The following is a 9,861-nucleotide window of genomic DNA, read 5'->3' as shown; positions in this document are numbered from 1 at the left end:
GAGGTTCCTTTACAAGTCTCAGGGCGCTGCTTCCACAGTCGTATACCCGTCCACGCTGGTTCCCCACTCAGGGTTTCAGAGCTTTAGCTCCTGGCTGTGTCTGCCTCCACCCATGCCTCCACCAGTGCCTGTGCTCTGAGCCCGGGCTCTGTGCCTTGCGTCCACTCTGCTCCTGTGCTCAGATTTCGCGTGCGTTTTTTGGCTTATTGGGGTCCTAAATCTTGCTGCTCTCAGGAACAGGCCCCGGAGCTGCCAATGACTCGATGGGTGCCCCAAACTTGCTCTTTCTTTTTAGCTGGCTTGGGCGCTATAGGTGTTGTGTGTGGAGGGGGTGGGGGTGGGGTGGTTGCTCAGCCCGTGATTTAGTGAGAGCTGTTTCACCCCTTTATAGCATGGAAATGCCTCGATTCCACGTACCTTCCACGCTGTGCCTGTTGTGGGGTTCCTCCGTTCGTCTGGACTTGTTTTTATGTCCCCTTGAGGAGTTTTGTGTGTTTCAGTCAGGAGAGGTTAAGAGCTGCTTCTTACTCTGCCGCCATCTTAACCTGGAAACCTCATGAATCCATTTTGATCTTCTCTTGAAAGAGTTATAAGACTGTGTATACCTTTTAATCTAGTGATACCACTATTAGGTTTATTTCCAAAGTGATCAAGAAAAATGGGAAAGAATCAGTATATTCTTAATTATTTATAGCAGCTCTCTTTTGATCTCAAAGAACTGGAAAATGAAGGGATGCCCATCAGTTGGGAGATGGCTAACTAAGTTGTGGCCTCTGGTTGTGATGGAATACTACTGAGCCTTAAGAAATGGTGAGCAGGTTAATTTTGGGAAAACATGGAAAAATCCACATGCAATTATAAAGGGTGAAATTAGCAGAACCAAGAGAACATTATATATAGCAACAGAAATAGTGCTTGAAGAATAACTGTGAATGTCCATTTCCAGAGAAAGAATAGATAAAATAGAAATAAGTAAGACAAAGTTTTATATATGTGGATAGCAGGAGGCTGCTGGGTAGCATAGTGCACTGGGCTTAGAATCAGGAAGACATCTTCATGAATTCAAAAACACTAGCTGTATGCCCCTGAGCAAGTCACTTAACCCTGATTGTCTCAGTTTCCTCATCTGTCAAATGAGCTGGAAAAGGCAATGGCAAACCACTCCAGTATCTTTGTGAAGAAAATCCCAAATGGAGTCCCGAGCCAGGCACCACTATTCAACAACCTCTTCACATTAATGGATTTCAAATGCTTCACAGTCTGCCTCTAATCAACCTTTCTATGCTTATTTCTGGTCACAAGTCTTACATTCCACCCAAATCAGATGACATTTTCCCTATACAAAAAAAGGAGCAGGGAGGCCTAATACTTTTGTCATAGCTCAGGGATTAAATTGATCCAATAAATGAATAACTATTTTTGGTAGCAAGAATTTAGTGCCATGAGGAGATGGGTTTGTGAGAGAGAAAAAGCAAAGCTTATTAATTGGAAAACAAAATAAAACATAGATTTTTTTAAAAAAATGTATTATTTCAAGTATCCATGATTTCAACAGTGACAGGGTTCCTTCTGTCTAGGCACACAGCAACCCCACCATATCTCAGCAGTAGGAGTAGCAATGGCTAAAACACAAATATCACTTAGTGGTCAATAAGAAGGACCTCAGGATTTAGCTAGGCTAGTCTTTGGGTAACAGACAGCCCAACGCTGGAACCAACCAGGTCTAGTTCTACTATTGTGGACTTTTAAAAATCCAATGTCAAGGGACAGCTAGATGGCTCAGTGGATAGAGCATGGAGATGGAAGGACCTGGGTTCAAATCTGGCCTCAGACACTTCCTAGCTCTGTTACCCTAGGCAAGCCACGTAACCCCCATTGCCTAGCCCTTACCACTCTTCTGCCTAGGAATCAATCAGAAGGTAAGGATTTAAAAAAAAAAAGAAAAGAAAAGAAAGATAACTTAAGAACCAGAAAGGATATGGAATTTGACAAGGGTCATATAGGTGGCAAAAATGAGATTTTTTTTAAACCCTTACTTTCTGTCTAGGAATCAATACTGGGCTGGATATTGTTTATAAGGCAGAAGAGCAGTAAAGGCTAGGCATTTGGGTTCAAGTGACTTTGTCCAAATGTCCCAAAGGTAGGAAGTGTCTCAGGTTAGACTTTAACCTGGAATCTCCTATCTCTTGGCTTGACTGCCTTCTAGAAATGTGATTTGAATCCAGGTGGTCTAGCTCCAAATCCCATGCTCTACCCCACAATATTGCTAATTAATTATTAGTATCCATATTCTTGTGTCCCAACTAGTTTGCATACCTCATAAAGGCAGGAGTATTTTTTCCTTCCCCATAATAAATACTCAGTACCTTCATGGTGCCTGTGTGTCTTAACCCCATTTTCAACACCCTCTAAATCAGATTTGAGCAGTAGAAAGATAGTATCTTCTCGCTCTATGCATCTTTTAGAACCAGAAATTCCACATGCCCACTGAATTGTGGAAGACGTCCTCATGTTGGAAGGACAGTGAAGAGGCTGGACAAGAGCACCTTGGTAGGAGGGTCAGACAGTCAGTCGTCCCTGTCTCTGGGCCACTGCAAGAGAAATACTGATGTCCAAGCCATTGGGTTCTCCTTGGCCCTTCTAAGCAATCATGGAAGAGGAGGCCAAGAACTCCATCAGAGAGGCAGGTCACAGAAAAATGTTTCCAAATGGAGCGAAGCTGATCTTATTAAACAACTGAGTTGGCAAGAGCAGCTGCCTTTGGCTGATTCCCCAGGATCTTCATGGAGAAAGCCAACAAGGCAGGGAGAGCTTCCTAATGCCTGCTATTTTCTATTCAGCACCTCAACCCTCCTAGCTATGTAACTTTGTGAGGGACAGCTATTCTGCAGGAAGTTTCTCCTTTATTCTGAACACCTGCACCACCTCCTACCCCTACCCCTTGTACTGCCTTATATTTTATCACACCTAGGTACTTGCTGAAAGAAGAAAGAACAGAATCCATGTGGTCTCAGGAGGTACCTTTGTATGGTCAAAAATGCACTGTATACATCCTCCGACACTTTTTAAACAGGCAATTATCTGGGACTAAGAGACAAAAAAAAATATACCACTCCAAAATATTAAGATCAAAAAATAGCTTGTGCCCACATTAAGTGTTAAACTTCCATTTCTCAGGGAAAGAGACATAATCCAAACTGGCCAACCAGCCATTAAATAAAATGAGAGATTTGATTCAGCTTTCAGCTATCTTTTGATAATCAGATTACATTTTCTAGTTCCTATCCAACTCACTTTTAAAACGATTAGGTTCTAGTCGTGAGGGCTGTGGAATTTAGAAATCCCTGAGTGCAGGTAGTGAGGGATGAATAACCATAAGGAAGGGATGAGTCAGTCACATCATTGTCACACTTCGTGGTCACATTTCTGTTGGAAGGACACAGCCAGGCTACTCTCTCTGCAATTTATTAAGCACTTTCTAAATGCCAAGAATAGTACTTAGATTTGAGGATAAAAAGAAAGGCAAAAATATAACATCTGCCCTCAAAGAAATTTATCGTTAATGAAGGAGACAACATCGCCTATAGAGGTCCAGCTCTATATACTGACAGGATTTTGAATGGCCTAAGACAGTGTTGGTGATAAGGATGAAAAAGATTGAGAACAGCGGCTAGTGGTTAGCTCATAGCTGCTCCGAAGAATCATCTCTGAGCCTTCTTTATTTATATCACTTCCAAAAGAATCATTTCTCACACAGCCTAAGGGGTTTTACAGCTACGCAGTCAAGCCGAAGTTACAGAATTACGTCATGATTAGTATATGGTTTTAAAAAGCACAATAAAGTTATAGTTTGTACAGTTACTCAAGGTAAAAGTTACCTCATACAGATTAAGCCCAGAATAGAACAAGATTCAAGTCTGGGAATGAGCCTCATTGTTATCTACCAGCTATTTCTGGGAAAAGTTACTATATTTTAAAGATATCCTTAATGAATGGGTCGTTTAACTTCATTGGGAAGAAGGTACCCAGAAAATTGTTTAACTGTCTAGCTTTGACCTTGACTGTCTAAAAGCAGACTCATAGCTTGGCAGCTTAATTTTTGCCTTTTTGTCTTGGAGAGAAACTATTAACTCCTTGATTGCTAGTTTGCTAAGAACATAAAGCTTTCCTAGAAAATTAGATTATAATGCTTTCCAATAAGAAAAGGTGTGGATCATAAAAGGAATCAAAGAGAGGAGTCAAGATTTTTATCTTAGATAAGCCATCCAGACTGCGTCCTGACTTGTAGGGCAGAAAGATCAAACAAACAGTATTATCTGTCATTGATCTTATAATGGGGTCCAGATAAAATATTTATTATAGACTCTGTTTCTCTCAATGACTTCCAAAAAAGGAGCCTCCAGGAGGGGTCAATTATTTTGGATAACCAACCCGCTAGTAGCCTAGCCTTTTGAGCTTAGGCTACTAGAATCAATCACAAAGCTGTATCAGCCATATTGATCATGATGGGAATCCAGATAAAAGGCCTTATCAAAGACCCTATTCCTCCAATTGGCCTTCCACAATTGCCAAGTAAATAACTATCTATATACAAGATAGATATGGAAGGTAATCTCTGAGAAAAGTACATGAAGTGGGGAGAACCTGGAAAGACCATTTGCAAAAAAAATAAAAATAAAATGTGAATTGAGTCTTAAAAGCCAGAGAAGTAGAGGTGAGCAGTAGAGAATTTCAGGCTCCAAGAGAGGGTATGAGGATAGGGTGTCAAGTATAAGGAAAAACATATGACATAAGTCAAGTATTGCTGGATAGAGTATCAAGTATAATAAGACTTTCCTACCTTCTGGTAGAAAAGGGCCAGATTGAAAGACTTCAAACATCAAGCAGAGGACTTTATATCTGATCCTGGAGGTAATAGGGAGTGTAATATGGAAAAATCATACTACCATATTTGCATGGGGAAAGTTGGCAGTTTGCCCTAGTTAGAATGTGGAACCTGCCATGAGCCATGCGGCTGGTGCCACCTGGCAGTTGGAAGCCAGGGTATAAAAAGAGCTGGTAGACGCTGACTTACTTCACTTCTCACTTTGCCCTTTTTACCTCTTTGGGATCCAGGGAGGCGAGAGAGGCAACATGGGTAGATTTAAGCTAGAATAGGGTCAAACCAATTCTGCGGGACAAATACTAACATCACATCTGGCAAACCAAACCAACCTTTAGCCAAAGAACAATTTTATTTATTACCGAAGAGACCACATCATTCTGACCCAGGGCTGTCCACCCTGGGTCAGCAGAGGAGCATTCAGGAAAGACCCTACAGCATCTTAAGTCTGAGAAATCATCTGTCCTTAGTACTTAGTTTTACTTAACCCTCTTTCCAATATCACTTATACTCCATTTATCAATAAACCTCTTAGCTTTAATCTAAGAACTTTGTAGTTATTGCCTACCCCATCTAAGACCAAGCAGGGACAGCTACCTGATGATTCTGAAAAGCTGCAGCAGGGATAAACTCCATTACTGTTGGACAGGAAGAGCCATACTCCCTTCCTGTCAAACTTCTATATACACCAATAGGAAGTCACTTCCTCATCAGGATAGGGGCTGTAGAATATTCATCTTAAAGGAGCTTGGTGCCTAGCAAGTGAGAGTTTCTCCTATCTCTCTGCTAGCCTGAGTGCTGGATCTTTGATTCATTTATATTCAGTTTCAAGCCCAGCCCTGGTACTGGCCCATACCTTCCTCTCTATAGCTAGCTCCTCCTTCTATAATCATTATTACTAGCTACAGCCCCTTATTCATTACAGGAGTCACTCTAGTTTATGGAGTGTGTGTATGTAGTGTATGCTTTAGGAAAATCATTTTTATCTGTCTTGGATTATGATCATATAGCTTCTTTCCTTCCTTCCTTCCTTCCTTCCTTCCTTCCTTCTTTCCTTCCTTCCTTCCTTCCTTTCATTTTCTCTCCCTCTCTCTTTTTCTCTTTCCCCCTCTCTCTTTATTTCCTTACATTTAGTTTTAGAATCAATACTATGTGTTGGTTCTAAGCTGGAAGAGCAGTAAGGGCTAGGCAATGGGGGTTAAGTGACTTGCCCAGAGTCACACAATTAGGAAATATGCAAGGTCTCTTTTGAACTTAGAACCTTCCATCTATAAGCCTGACTCTATCCACTGAGTCACCTAGCTGCCTCCTGATCATGGAGTTCATGGTGATGGTTGTGAGGGGGAAAGATTATTTATTTTGCCCCAAGAAAAGGGGATCAGATATGGAATCAGAGCATCTGGGCTTATATCCTAGCTCTACTACATACTTACTATCTATGTAACTTCAGATAAATCACTTCCTCAGTTTGGACCTGATTTCTTCATCTATAAATATAATGAGGAAATTGTATTAGATAATCTCTTAGATCTCTTCTGGTTCTGACTCCTATAAAAGCCTCTGAAATAATGATAAATCCTCATTGAGTTTTTTAAAATTTACTAATATTTTATTTTTGCAAAAACTATTTTAACCTTAATTTTCTTTATGTATGAAACAAATTTTCACCCTCCTTTTCTACCTCCTTGAGATAGTAAGCAATCTGAAATAGATTTTATATGTGTAATGGTATAAAATACCTTTCCATATTAGTCTTTTTATAAAAGAGAACTTGAGCAAATGAAAGAAAAGTGAAGAAATAAAATGAAACACAATATGTCTCAGTTTGCATTCAGACTCCATCAGTTCTTTACCTGGAGGCAAATGGCATTTTTCATCATGAGTCCTTGAGGATTTTCTTGGATCGTTGTATTACTAGGAATAGTTAAGTCATTCATAAATGTTCATTATATAATATTGCTGTTAACATGTAGAATGTTCTCCTGGTTCTGCTCACTTCACTCCGCATCAGTTCATGTAGGTCTTTCTAGAGCTTCCTTAAATCATCCTTCTCATAATTTCTTCTAGTACAGCAGTATTCTCTTATAGCACAGCAGTATTCAATTCTTATTGAATTGATTTGCATAAAAGTAAAAAAAATCATTTATAAAGTTCACCTATGTGCTAGGCACTGTGCTAAGCAAAGGGTTGCAATCAAAGACAAAAGATAGTCCCAGCCCTAAAGGAATTTACAGAAAGAAAAGTCTAAATTCAAGATAAAATTGAAATTTTATGTGGCATCTTAAATTTATATGCAATTTACTTATCATCTTATTTGATCCTGAGAATAACTCTTTGAGGTAGGCGCTTTTCATTTCAACACAGTGAACATTTACTAAGTGTTTAGTCTATGCTGGACTCTGTACTAGGCATGCATTAAAAAAAATCTGCCTTCAATGAGCTTACATGTTATTAGGAAGATTCAACATGTGCTGAAATAAATCAAAATCAGTTCATTTCAAGACGGAGTGACCATTAAAAAATAGACACATTCAAAAAGGCTTCTTGTAGGAAATGGCACCTGAGCTAAGCCTTGAAGAAACTTAGATTCTAAAAGCCAGAGTTAAGAGGGAAGTATATTTCCTATGTAGGAAATAGCTTACACAAAAGTTGTTGAAAGGATGGGAAATTAAATGTTGAGTCTGGGAAACATCAATTAAGTCATTTTGCCTTCATTGTGCAGTGAATGAAGGAGAGTAATATGGGTCAAATCTGGAAATGGGGGTTGAAGTCAGAAGCTGTAGGGTACTTTAAGCATCATTCTGGAGAACTTGTCTTTTATCCCAGAGGCAATTGTTCTATAGGCACTATCATGTAAGCCGAGTCACAATAAGGTTTACAGACTTGCCCTCCATTACAGATTGGTTAGTTGTTATCTTTTGCACTAGAAGAGGACCCAAAATTACATCATAGGTGATATTTTTTAACTAGAGCATAAATTGGTTTTGAGTGAAGCAGAGTTGCACAAAGTTGTCAGCCTCTCTCTTTCCAGAATCATCCAAGTCCAATGGCAAGACAAAAGCCAGGAAGACTAGGGATGGCTCAGGATGCAATGTCTTGGTTTCTTCAATGTCTAACCAAGCTCCAAGTACACTTGTTTCAGCCATTGGAACAACTTGTTCTCATCTGCCTCTTTTGCCAGAGGAAGTCTTCATATGCTTAGGGTAGACATTCTCCTTAACTCACAACAGATTTGAATTCTTTAAGTTATCCTCAACCTGGTTTAGTCTGTTTGCTGAGACAGTTTTACCAGGATGTGATTGCTAGACATGCTACAGCTTCTTGGAGCCACAGTTGAGAACCAGATGGCAGGGTGGACACCAAAGGAGGATAAGCAGCTCTGAAAAGGGTGCTAATCCTCCACGAACACCCCATGCACTCCCAATTTCCAGTCAGGAATTCCCTCTAAAGCAGTGGTTCCCAAACTTTTTTGGCCTACCACCCCCTTTCCGGAAAAAAATATTACTTAGCACCCCCTGGAAATTATGTAACTATTTATTGAACTCAGAATAGAATGTAATACAAAAAAAGGGTGGCCATACACCGCTGTAGCACTGGAATGCAAGGTGGCTAAAAGAAACTTTTTGCTTCTGTAATTTCAAACAGTCACAAAAAAGTCAGTTAAATATCTTAGAATCTTCAGAAAGTCAGTTAGAACTTAAAGCTATAAATAGAGGTTCCAACTGACAGGGCTTTTGCCTTCTGGCTTTCGCTGTGGCTGGAGGCTTTTGCTTTGGCTTAACCTGTTGGCTTTGGCCTAACTGCTTCAGCCTTGGTCTGTGCTTATTTTGTTTTGGGGAAATTTGAACCTATCTCATTTCTCTGGACCTCTCCCTGATCTCCCATCTCCATCCCTCCCCTTCCCTGAATTTCCTTTGGGTCCTGGTGGAAGGGAGGGCTTGGTGATTAGACATTGTGGGTTTAGTTTCTATAGGCTAGGAGAGTATCCTCAAATAAGTTACCTCTAGTTTTAGTGATTTGATAAAGACTTTACTTAAAAGGCAGTCAAATCTTCCTGCTGGGAGAACCAGACTCTCTCTGTCTAAACCTCTCTGTGACCCATCCCCCACCATCACCCTCTCCCTAGCAGCAGTTAGAAAACCCTGAACCCCCTCCCTTCTGACTGACCCTGGTATTAATAAATCCCCTTGTTACCTACTCAAACCCTCTGGTGAATCATTGTGTCAAAAATTAAGACAAGGGCTCAAGGGGAAGAATCATTTTTCTTCTCTTTCCTTGAGGGGAGCTGGGGGCATCCATCTTGGCAGGAAGTACCTACCTCAAGACTTCCTCCAGCCATCAGTTTGACTGGCAGGGCGGGGCCCTCTCGGCTCCTCCCTCAAGAGACTGGAGAAACTAACAAGAGAAACTCTCCAGCCAAACCTAAACATTCTTACTGGCCCTAGTTTCCTCCCTGGATCCTCTCTCTCAGGCCTTTTGGAATAAACCTGTTTGAGCTGCCCTCTCCTACATACCCTATTTCCTTTATCTCATATATACCTTCCCATACCTTCATTCCTCCTCCAATTACCTTATAATCTCCTAATATCCTCTTTTATCCTTCCTCACACCCAAATTGCCTTTGTTGGCCCACTCAGACTCAGATTACCTTATTTACATCTTGATAATAGCACCCACCAGGGGGCGGTAGTGCCCACTTTGGGAATCATTGCTCTAAAGCAATTCTATCACAAGAGAGTCTGTTCTAATCAGGCTTCAAAACTATGCCTCTCCTGATTCCAAATCTAACTCTTTCCACTCTACCATGCTGTGAGGATCTCGTTAAGTTTGACATTTCACTCTGGATTGATTAGAGCCCTTGTAACATCTGGAGGAAGTTATCAAATGGAAATATCACAGTGTTTGTTTTTTAAGGTTTCATTTGTACTTTGAGGTTGTTTTTGTTACTTCACTATTGCTTATCAATAGTGGCCCCCATC

The sequence above is a fragment of the Gracilinanus agilis genome, chromosome 2, assembly GCF_016433145.1.
Source record: "Gracilinanus agilis isolate LMUSP501 chromosome 2, AgileGrace, whole genome shotgun sequence".
NCBI lineage: Eukaryota > Metazoa > Chordata > Mammalia > Didelphimorphia > Didelphidae > Gracilinanus > Gracilinanus agilis.
Note: the sequence above shows the minus strand (reverse complement) of the source record.